Source organism: Drosophila kikkawai, chromosome 2R (assembly GCF_030179895.1).
Source record: "Drosophila kikkawai strain 14028-0561.14 chromosome 2R, DkikHiC1v2, whole genome shotgun sequence".
NCBI lineage: Eukaryota > Metazoa > Arthropoda > Insecta > Diptera > Drosophilidae > Drosophila > Drosophila kikkawai.
Window position 1 is genome coordinate 24,550,116 of NC_091729.1, and position 10,127 is coordinate 24,560,242.

Sequence of the window (10,127 nt, forward strand, 5' to 3'; positions counted from 1 at the left end):
ATTCTTGAATTTCCTGAGAAAGATGTTTAACTTTTTAAATTAAATAATTTTACCAAGATATTTTTATTAATTATACATTTAATTTAAGTACCTAAGAGACTTTTCTATTCTCTTAAAATTAATAAGGTAAACAAATTCACCTAAATCTTGCCATAAAAATTCTTTAAAAAATGTTTTAGGGTATTTTCTATTCCCCTACATTTTCTGAAGTATTCTGGAATCCCTATTATTCAGTAAAAAAATATTTATGTGCCTGCTTTCCCTCTCACCAGGCCACAGTATTTCATTTGTCATTTGGTTTTGGGTCTTTTTTATTTTTTTTTTATAAATTATCTTTGGCAGCCTCAGATATTCCGAGTGCTTTACACCTGCAAAAGCCTTTGATTGATGAGACGGGTAATTGATAAGGCGCCTGGGAAGCCTCAGTTACTTTTTTACCAACATCTCCGCGTACAGCCACACCTGCCCCATACCGCCCCGCTAATTGGCTCCTAAGTAGGTGATGTTTAAAAATATTTTAGCAAGGCATTTTCGTGCACGGCTCTCTTTGGCTAATTATGCACTCAAAGCTTAGTCAACGAGCTCGTTCCGGGATGGTTTGAGCTAATTAGAGCGTCCAACGTTAATTGCAATTTGCAGGGACTTGGGTAAAGAAGGAGTAAAAGGGGGATCCCATTTTAGAAGGGCGAAGTAGGGGACAAAAATCCAGTCGAGATGTCGCTCAAGTTACTTCAGCTGTTGCTGTCGTTTTTGGCGGCGTTGTCACGTTTTCGGTGGCTGCGATTTCAGTATGACTTCATTTCACAGCCACAGATGTTGCACTTGCCATGCGATTTGCACTTACGTGTGAAAGAGATGGAATAAGTACACTGGAAAAAATCTAAATAATAAAAAAGGAAGAGTAATTTAAATGTTGAAATAAAATTTTACTAAGAACTCGTTCTTTGCAAGTAAATAAATTTAAATAAATGAAAGCTTAATCTATAATTTTTTAAAATATATTTTTGGTTTTAATTTTTTTTTCAGTGCCTCTACAGTGAGAAGGACAGCTTCCGTTGTAACCGAAAAATCTTGTCTGCCGCCTGCTCTAGCTGAGCCCGAGTTGAAAATTTTCTAATTTTCTACTGCAGTGATTTCGCATGCATAGAGAGTTGCATGTCCTGCCTCTCGATTTTCCCCAGCTCTGCCCTTCTTGGCTTTTCCTCCCCCCGCTTCTCCACTATTTTCTGGTCCTTCCCCTGGGCAAGTTCCACTGATTTATGCGCATCAATAAGTTCACTGAGTGCGATACTTATGCGAAATGTGCCGCAATGAGACGTGGACTTGCCCAGGGCACGTTCAGCCTGCAGTTGCTGCTGTCCAACTTCCACCGAATTTCCCTGCCCCGTCCTCCCCCCTCCCTATTTTTCCATACCCATTTTCCATCGCTGCTGTTTCCCACCGCCTGCTGTTCCAGCTGCTAAAATAATGATTTGCATTTCGATTTGGGTTTCGATTTCGATTCGGATTTCAGCCGAGATATATGGGGTGCGGTGCTGGGACGGAGAAGAATGGCTGAGCTTGTTGAAGGAGTCTAATGAGAGTACTGGGGCACTGAAAGAAAATGGGGGTATGATTGTAGATAAATAAGAAAAGATAATTAGAGATTTCAAGGAAATATTTTGATGGGGAAAATAGTACTTTAAATTGTTTCTTTTTAAATATAAGATTTAAGTATTTTATTCTGTATAAATATTATATTTTTAAATCATGTAAAATGAAAATTTGTTAAAGAAATTTTAAACAAATATTTAATTTAAGAAAATCTGAGATTTAATTTCAAAAAATTCAATTCAATAAATTCATAAAATTTTAGGCTACTGTTTTTAATTTCGCTTGCCTTAAATAAAGTGAAATAAATTCCATAACTATGAATATCAACTAGAAAACTATGAAATATATTTTCTACAAACCATATTTATTCGGGGTGCAAATCTCCCCTTCCCCCCTTAACAGCTTATCGCCTTGTGCACGCGGTGGGGGATGAGGGAAAGCCAACTGGCCAGCCAAATAATTCATTTTCGTCGCTTTGTTTGTGGGCCACGTTTACGGCCTCCGCTTATCTTAATGGGTCAAAGGTTATGGCCAGCCTTGAGATGAGAGACAGTCCGAACTTCCGCCGAGACCGGGAGACCAAAGGCCATAGACCAGAGAAACCAGAGAGACCAGAGACTGGCACTAACCGCAGCTCGGCACAGCACCCACTCGGCACAGACATCCTTTGCATTCAAACGGCGCACCACAGTGGGTGTCCAAGGAATCTGGCCAGAGATTAGGCGTGCTTATAGGCAGATTTATGGAACTTTAGCGGTTGGGGACTGGAGGAGAAAACCTTTTAGGCCCCCGCTCGATTTGGTAATAAACACACGATAGGAGTTCCATAAGCGGCATTTAATTAATTCGAAAATTACGTTATTTTTCGACTTGGTGGCCACTTGAGACTTGACTGCCTGCCTGCCTGCCAGCCAGCTCATTTGCTAAATCAAGCATGCACCACTTAAATTTTCATTAGACTGCTTTCCTTGCTCTCTGAGCTTTCTTCGCTTTCCACCTCAGACGAAGCCCGAGTGCAGGAAAAAGAACCGCAGCAATGTGCGCACTTTGTCTTAATGATGTTAAAGTGAATTTAAACTTACGTGATTCGTACGTGAGCTGCAGTAATTGCAGCTGCACTCTTCGCCACCGAAAGGTGAATGAGCTCGAATGGGATATATGTATATATATAAAGGAGAAGCGCCCTTCGTCTGAGTCATATTTCTGATATGGTCTCATCATTCAGCGAAGCGCCACAGATTTGGCACATGTGCTCACGTCTGGGCCATAAATATTCCGGGTTAAAAGGCAGCTTGGCAATGGCATATTGGCAATGCCGGAGGAGCGCCAGATCAAACCATAAATTTAACACGTTTCACCATGTGCAATGTGCAATTGCCCCAAGGGGGTGCGTATACGTAACGCATACGTATACGTAACGTCGCCCAGTCGTAGTCGCCAGTAGTCGCTGTCACACATTTGAACGCTGAACCCTGAGCCTGGGTGCACGTTGTCATATGCGCAGCCACGCTCCCCTGTCGAGGCATTTAATTTGTTGAAACATTCCGCTTCTCACCTGCTCCCACCTGCTGCCATAAGCCACGCTATTTAGCCAGTTAAACGCTGCCAGTTGGCCAAATCGAAGAGCGCGGTGTGTGTAAGTGTGTAAGTGTGCGGGTTTGACCGCAGAACCAGAATCGAAAACCAGGTCTCCCGGCCAGCGAGAAGCCTCCGTGGTCTGTCAGCGAGTTCGTCGGGAAATACTATGAAATGCACATGGAAAAAAGTATAATGGAAATTGAATATTTAAGTGAACTTTAAGCTTACAAAAAAAGTTTATGAGATACTTATAGGTAGACTTAATTTCTAGGTATTTTTCTTTGGTTTTTTCTGTCTACTTTCTCTTTATATTTTAATATAAATTAAAGAACATTTACTCATGGAAAGAAATCTAGATTTCTAGATATTTTCCCCATTTTTTTTCTCCCTGTGCAGCTGCGTTTCCTGTTGCTTCGGCGCCTAGGCGAGAGCAGAGTTCAAGGGGCTGTCGGTTGGCCTCCAATTCGCTTAGTTCACTGCCATGCAAGTGTGTGCTTAATTCCGTTTCGCTCTGGTTTAATACCATACACACACACACACACACACACACAGGAAAGTGGGTTTAATCAGGGCGTCGCACTTGGGGAACCGGGGATTCCCGGCTTAAAATCGGATTTGCCACGCCCAAGCGACGCCCAACCAAGCTTATCGAATTGTTCGCATTATCGTTTAGATTTTAGTGGGCCAAGGAAATTAATTTCGAGAGTGGGTAAGGCACCTGACATGTAATTACTAAGCCCCAAGTAAGGCACCCGGAGCATGTGGCAGCCAGGCAGCCATAATCATCAACGAGGATGGGAAATATGGCTGCTCGTCGTCTTGACTCGAAATTTTGCAGCTGAGAAATCTCATTAATTCCGGCCAAACAAAAGCATTACACTTGGGCGACCCTCGGAAATATTCATTCTCTATATAGCACTATATGTAGGCCATATATTATGATTGTTTCATTGACAAACAAGAAGCCGGAACCTTTGTTAGTTACTCTAACCAAATATTGACATTATTATAATGAGTATTTGTGTATTTTGCGGGGACATTGGCAGTTCGATTATGGTAAAGTTGGCCGGAGACGAATCAAAACAAATTACCGCGATCAACAACAATTGTCATTTGTTATCCTATTAACGCTACCATATACCAAAGGAAATATATAGCCCGAGTTCCGATGACAGCAGCCAGAATTTCCAAGTGATAAAGCAATAAAGGCCGAAAAAGACGATACAAAACTTTGCAGCAACTCGACCACAAAATGTACTCCTAAATAGCCTTCTGTCTTGGGCCATAAGTTCCGCTTTGGGTGTGTGTTTGTTGTGTGTTGTGTGTGTGATAAATAAGGCAGCATAAATATCTGACAAATTTATATAAGTGGGAATTATGTGTGGGTGGAATGACAGTTGTGTGGTAACAGGCCTGTGATAATCACACAAGCATCTGCCAGGAAAAGTTAATGCCAAGAGGGAGAGAAAGCTTGTTGAATTGTAGGAAATGTATGACTAATAATAATATACATTTAGCTTTCATTGGAGGAATACCAAAACTAATAACATAATTAAATTATCAAAGCACTCCCTGACCCCACCTTTCTGCCTTATTAAGCAGCATCACCTTGGCCTGCAAGAAGGGCAGGAGCCGGAGCAGGTGCAACTATTGGTCATCGTTTGTGCGGTTTTCCCCATTGCAAATTTAATGGACTCCACAGATAAGTGTAGCATAGGAGAGCATAAAAGCAAACAAGCTGATTAACAAATAATGCACACAAAAACACTCGCACACACACCAGGAGGATGTGTGCAAATAGCCAATATGGCTGGCGGAAGCATTATCCCCTGAAGCTGGCAACCACAACAGCAACAGGACATGCATAACTGGATCGAAATGGGGATTCAGATCGAGTGCGAAGCCATCAAAATTGCATGGGAAAAGCTCTTGGGTAGCCAAGAGAGCGAGACCGAGCTGGGATAATGCGATGTTGCACATGGAAAAAAAGCCACAGCAATACATTCTGTAATATAAACCGGGTTAGAATTCAGTAAATTCCTTTTATACCTTTCTTGCCGTGTCCACATTACGGATATTCACATTGAAGTGGACCCATAATTGCAGCTCAATGGCACTTGAATGCCAGAGATGACGCTTGACTCACAGCTGATTAGGAAAGCATATTCAGAGGAGGAAAATATTAAAGAAAATCCTGTTGAGGGGAAGCTGTTTATGCATGAATATTTGAACATACATACTCGTCTTTGATTGATTGTGCGTAAATCTGGAGTGTCCTCTTGGTGTAATGTATTCATTTCTGGGCTGTCCCCTCGTTGCCCTTGGGGCCAGCCTGCATCTAGATTTATGTCGTCTAGACTTTTGGCCCAAAAATGTGTTTATAATTCTTTTTGGACTCTCTTTGTTTCTTGTTTAATGAATAACTGCATGGTTTCTGTATTTGCTGTGCGAAAAATGCAGATTACTAGGGGATTTGTCAATGACCCAAAGTCCCTTGGGGGCAGAACTTAGTGAACCATACTAGAGAAAGTATTTTAATTGGACGGGGGAAAGGGTCAAGCGCTTCATAATAAACTAGCTGCTAATTCACTTGGGCCAACATCAAATGGAAAAGCCAAACAACATACACAAACAACCACCTGAAGTTATTTACCGACTCAACATCGAGAAGGGACTACGGATTCCAAGGGACTCGACTCGACTCGACTTGACTCTGTGGCTCTCGGCGAGGTGCTAACCTTTGGCAATTTATGTGTTTCATTATTAAACTTTGCCACCTGCCGCATATTTAGCAACAATAACAAAAAGCCAAAAGGCGGCCAGTACACACATACACATTGGCGCAATTTATTGGCCAAACACCTCGGCCAGAGCACTCTACAAATGACTGCCGGGCTTTGGCTAGAAGCACAAAAAAAAAGCGGGCTAAGAGCTTAAAGAGAAACTGAAAATCAATTGAATTGTAGATGCGGGTTAAACATGAAAACAAACATGAACGAGGGAGAGGCTGGCCCAAGTAAATAAAAACATCGTAAAGCCAAAGACCGTACCTCCTGGTACTGGCCTCTTTACACACACGATTGAATGCGCAATTTATGCGGCGTAATTTATGAAAACAAAACCGGAAACAATATTTCTGCTACTGCTGCCCCTCCATACCGGCTTGACCATTATCTTCTGTCTACACACGCCCCAGGCTCAAGTCGCAGTTATTTATGTGGATGCAACAGAACAATGGTGTCTCTGTCTCCGTCTCCGTCTCCGGAGGCAGAAAAAGAAAAAAAAACACTTCAAGCCGGCCCACGGGGCGTATGAGCATTTATTTGCCTTCACACTTTTGCCGCTGCAAAAAGGGGTTTGGGTTTGGGTTTACTTTAATTGCGGAATCTATTGCACAGAGCATTTGCATTGCTGATTGCTCTGTTTGGGTTGGAAATTCAGGGTTTCGGATAGCGGATAGGCAGGGAGAAACATTTCAGGAAGCCGGTAATTAAGACTGACGTTGAGACCTTGACTGGGGAGAGAATAGAGGGGGTTTCCTTTGAGGATTTTATTACTTAACTAAGGGTGAAGGAAGGGGTAGAGGGTAATATTTCAAGGATAAGCCTAGAGTTTTTGGGAAAATAAAACATTTGGCGTTGTTTATAGAATTTAAATAATATTTGTAATAAAAAGAGGAAAGAGTTACCTTCAAAACTAAAATTTAAAAATGTTAAAGCAACTTCTTAGTTAAATTTCCCACCATTTTCTTTAATAAGTATTTCTTATACCTTACTTATAAATAAATAAAACACATTTTAAAGCCTCCCCTTTCGCTCTGTGTACTTTAGATTGCTGGGAAACAAGGGAACCTCTTGCTCATTGGGCGCCGGGCGCTACAGCAAAACTACTCGCATAAACAATTTCCACAAATGGCGGCTAACAAAGTGATGCTTTAGGCCATGGCTATTGTGTGCCAGCCTTTTCTCCCAGGACGCCTGCCACCCCCTTCTTCACCTCTCTCTGCTAAGTCGCTTTCCGCTTTCCGTTCGTGCCTTGGCCGTTTTCTTTTATTATTTTGCAGCCCTTTTAGCCCAGAGCCAAGGGCCTGCTGTTTGCCTGGCCAGCAGCAGCAGCAGCAGGGAAGGGAGCATAAAAATCACGCACTCACAAACAAATAAAATGCTGACAGCATATATTTCCGTTTCCGTTCCGGCTACAGTTTTCAGTTAAACAAATGCCCTGCATATGCGTCCTTTATCCTGTGCGTGTGATTGTGATTGTGTGTGTGTGCCAGAGCGGATGTATTACAATTTGGAAATGTCTGCGAAACGCACATTTATGACAAAAAGGGATAACTTATCCCGGATCCCTTTGGGCGGCTATTTGTTTAACAGAGTTCGCATTTTTATTTTAATGCTAATTCTGCTGCGAGACCCCCGGAGTGGAAAGGGGGACCTGCACTAAATTAGCAGCCCGGAGATCGTAAAAATGGGAGAAAAGAGAGCGGGAACTAAATCACACTTCCGCCGGAAGTGGCTTGCCTTCTTTCCATTTTTACGACAGCATCGCTTCGATTTGATTGACGCAAAGTTCTAGGATAAACACACTTCACACTCTGCCCGGGATTTATATCACAAAATCCCCAAGGCCCAAGCGTCCTTCGCCCATTCCACGTGTAATTTAATAGCTCGGTCTGCCGCAGCCTGGCTTTTGGTAAATAAAGTTAATTAAATTTAAATATTTGTATTGTGCAGCCCTGGCTGGATTTCTTTTCTGTCTTTTTCACATTTTTGTTTTTGTTGTTTTTGTTTTTTTGCGTGAGAGAAAACCGCAGCTATGCCGCACACCTCACACCCCCCACCGAAAAACGCCCCAACTTTTAACAGACTCAATGCGGCGTTAAATTTCGTTAGTGTGTGTGTGACACCCCCTGTGCTGCATAAACGAAAAAACAGTTTTCGAAAATTTATTACGAAATAATTCATAAAAACGCAGGCCGACGCGACGCGACGGAGCATTGTCAAGCGCGACACCCGCCGCTAAAGAGGCGTCCAGGTGAGCGTTGGGCGGTGACCTCGAATGCCCAAACATCAACACCACCACCTCACCCTTCTTCCTCCCCTAGGCAGCACACACAGACACAAAGCAGAGAAACCAAAACAAATGGAGAAATGTCCCTGCTGTGGACAGTTAGCTAGTGTCAGGTGCAGCAGAGAGAAAAAAGTGGGTGTGACATTATGAATTATAGATGAATAATTGAGAAATGCTGAGAGCTCTAAATAGGATTAAACAATACATAAAATATTTAAAGATATATAAAAAATTTATATTTTTAACTAGCAAAGAGATAAGAGAATAATGGGGTTATGACACTATGATTTGTAAATAAATAACTTATAAATATTGGGAGTTGTAAATAGTAACAAAAGAATATAATAATCTTTTATATAAATATTTAATAAATAAAGAAGAAATCCATGTTTATAGAACTCAAAATTATTGAAAGAATAAAGGGGGTTTTGATGGTATAATTTGTGTATGAATAATTTGTAAATGCTGAATTTATAAATTCCTCTAAAAACAACATTTTCTAACAGTGCACAATATGTTGCCAGCAAACATAAATGGTGGTGGTGGGGGCCTGTGAAAAAAGAGAAGAAAAATTGTTAAATTTATATTTATTTTTATGGCTTGGCTTTGTTTCAGACACAGGCGCAGACTGCCACGCCCTAGTGCGTGCTTGTCCGCCCTACATTTTTCCTCCTCTCAGAGTTTACACTTTTTATTTCCATCATTCAACATTTTAGTGAGTTGGCAGCATTTCAGCTTCGACTCAGTTTCAGCCGCGGCTGGGCGCTTAAATGTTTGCACTTTTTGTTTGCCATTTCAAAAATATTTTCGGCCCCTTTGTTTGGGCTTTTTGTTTTGTTTCATGTTTTTTTTTTGTCGGTGTTCTCCTGTGTTTTTTGCATTTCGCGCTTTACACACATTTATATGCAAATGCAAGAGTGTGTGTGTGTGTTGTGCGTGTGTATTGGCACAGTTTAACTGTAGCGATGTATGTGTTTTTTCCTGTGCCCTTTATGAGCACATTTTTTTTTTGTCTTTTTCTGGTTTATTGGTCCGACCGTTTTTCACATTTCGAGTTTTCCTTTTGCGCTTTTGCCCCGTTTTGCGGGTCAGCAAATGTTTGCGGTTTTACTTGTCAATTTGAAGTGCATTAAATGGGCCACCACCCACCGGACAGCCATTGGGAAAAGGTGTCGGGTGGGGGGATTCCCTTTTTTTTCAAGCATTTTCCGCAGCGTTTTTTATCGGCCAGGGGACACCCGAAATGTTGAGCTGTGCGTATTTCACAGGCTCAATAATTCAAACATTTTTACTCCGAGTTTCGGGCGTTTTTCATTACTTTTGTGGTAATTAAAGTCATGTGAAAAAATAGTTTATGGGTTTCTTGAACTAAAAAAAAATCTAAAGAGATCAAAAAGTGGACTATGAAGACTTATTTTCATGTAAAATATATCAGTGCATACTTTTGGGTGTCTGCTTTAAGGGATTTGAAAACTCTAAATATATTTTGAGACTTATTTCATAAGAGTTTTTTATTATTATTCAACTATAAATATTATAACTTGTATTTGCTGTATTTTTTTATTAATGTCTCATCTTCAATTTTGAAATAAATTCTAAATTAATGATAAATTTCTTTTAAAATACAACAACAAAAGTTGCCATGCCAAGTACACCGGAAACCCTTTTATAATCTCACTGCTCGTGTGAATAACAACCCATTCGATTAAAATTTTACCAAAGCAATCCCATATGTCATCCCCAATCCCGGCTGGCTGTAAAAGGAATTGTTTTCCAAATTGTTTGACGGTTGCCAGATCAATGCGAAAGCAGGAACTTGGTGGGAAAGTACTTACGGAACGCACTGTTTGAGCGGAGTTTTCCAGCTCCACCCAGAGCACTCA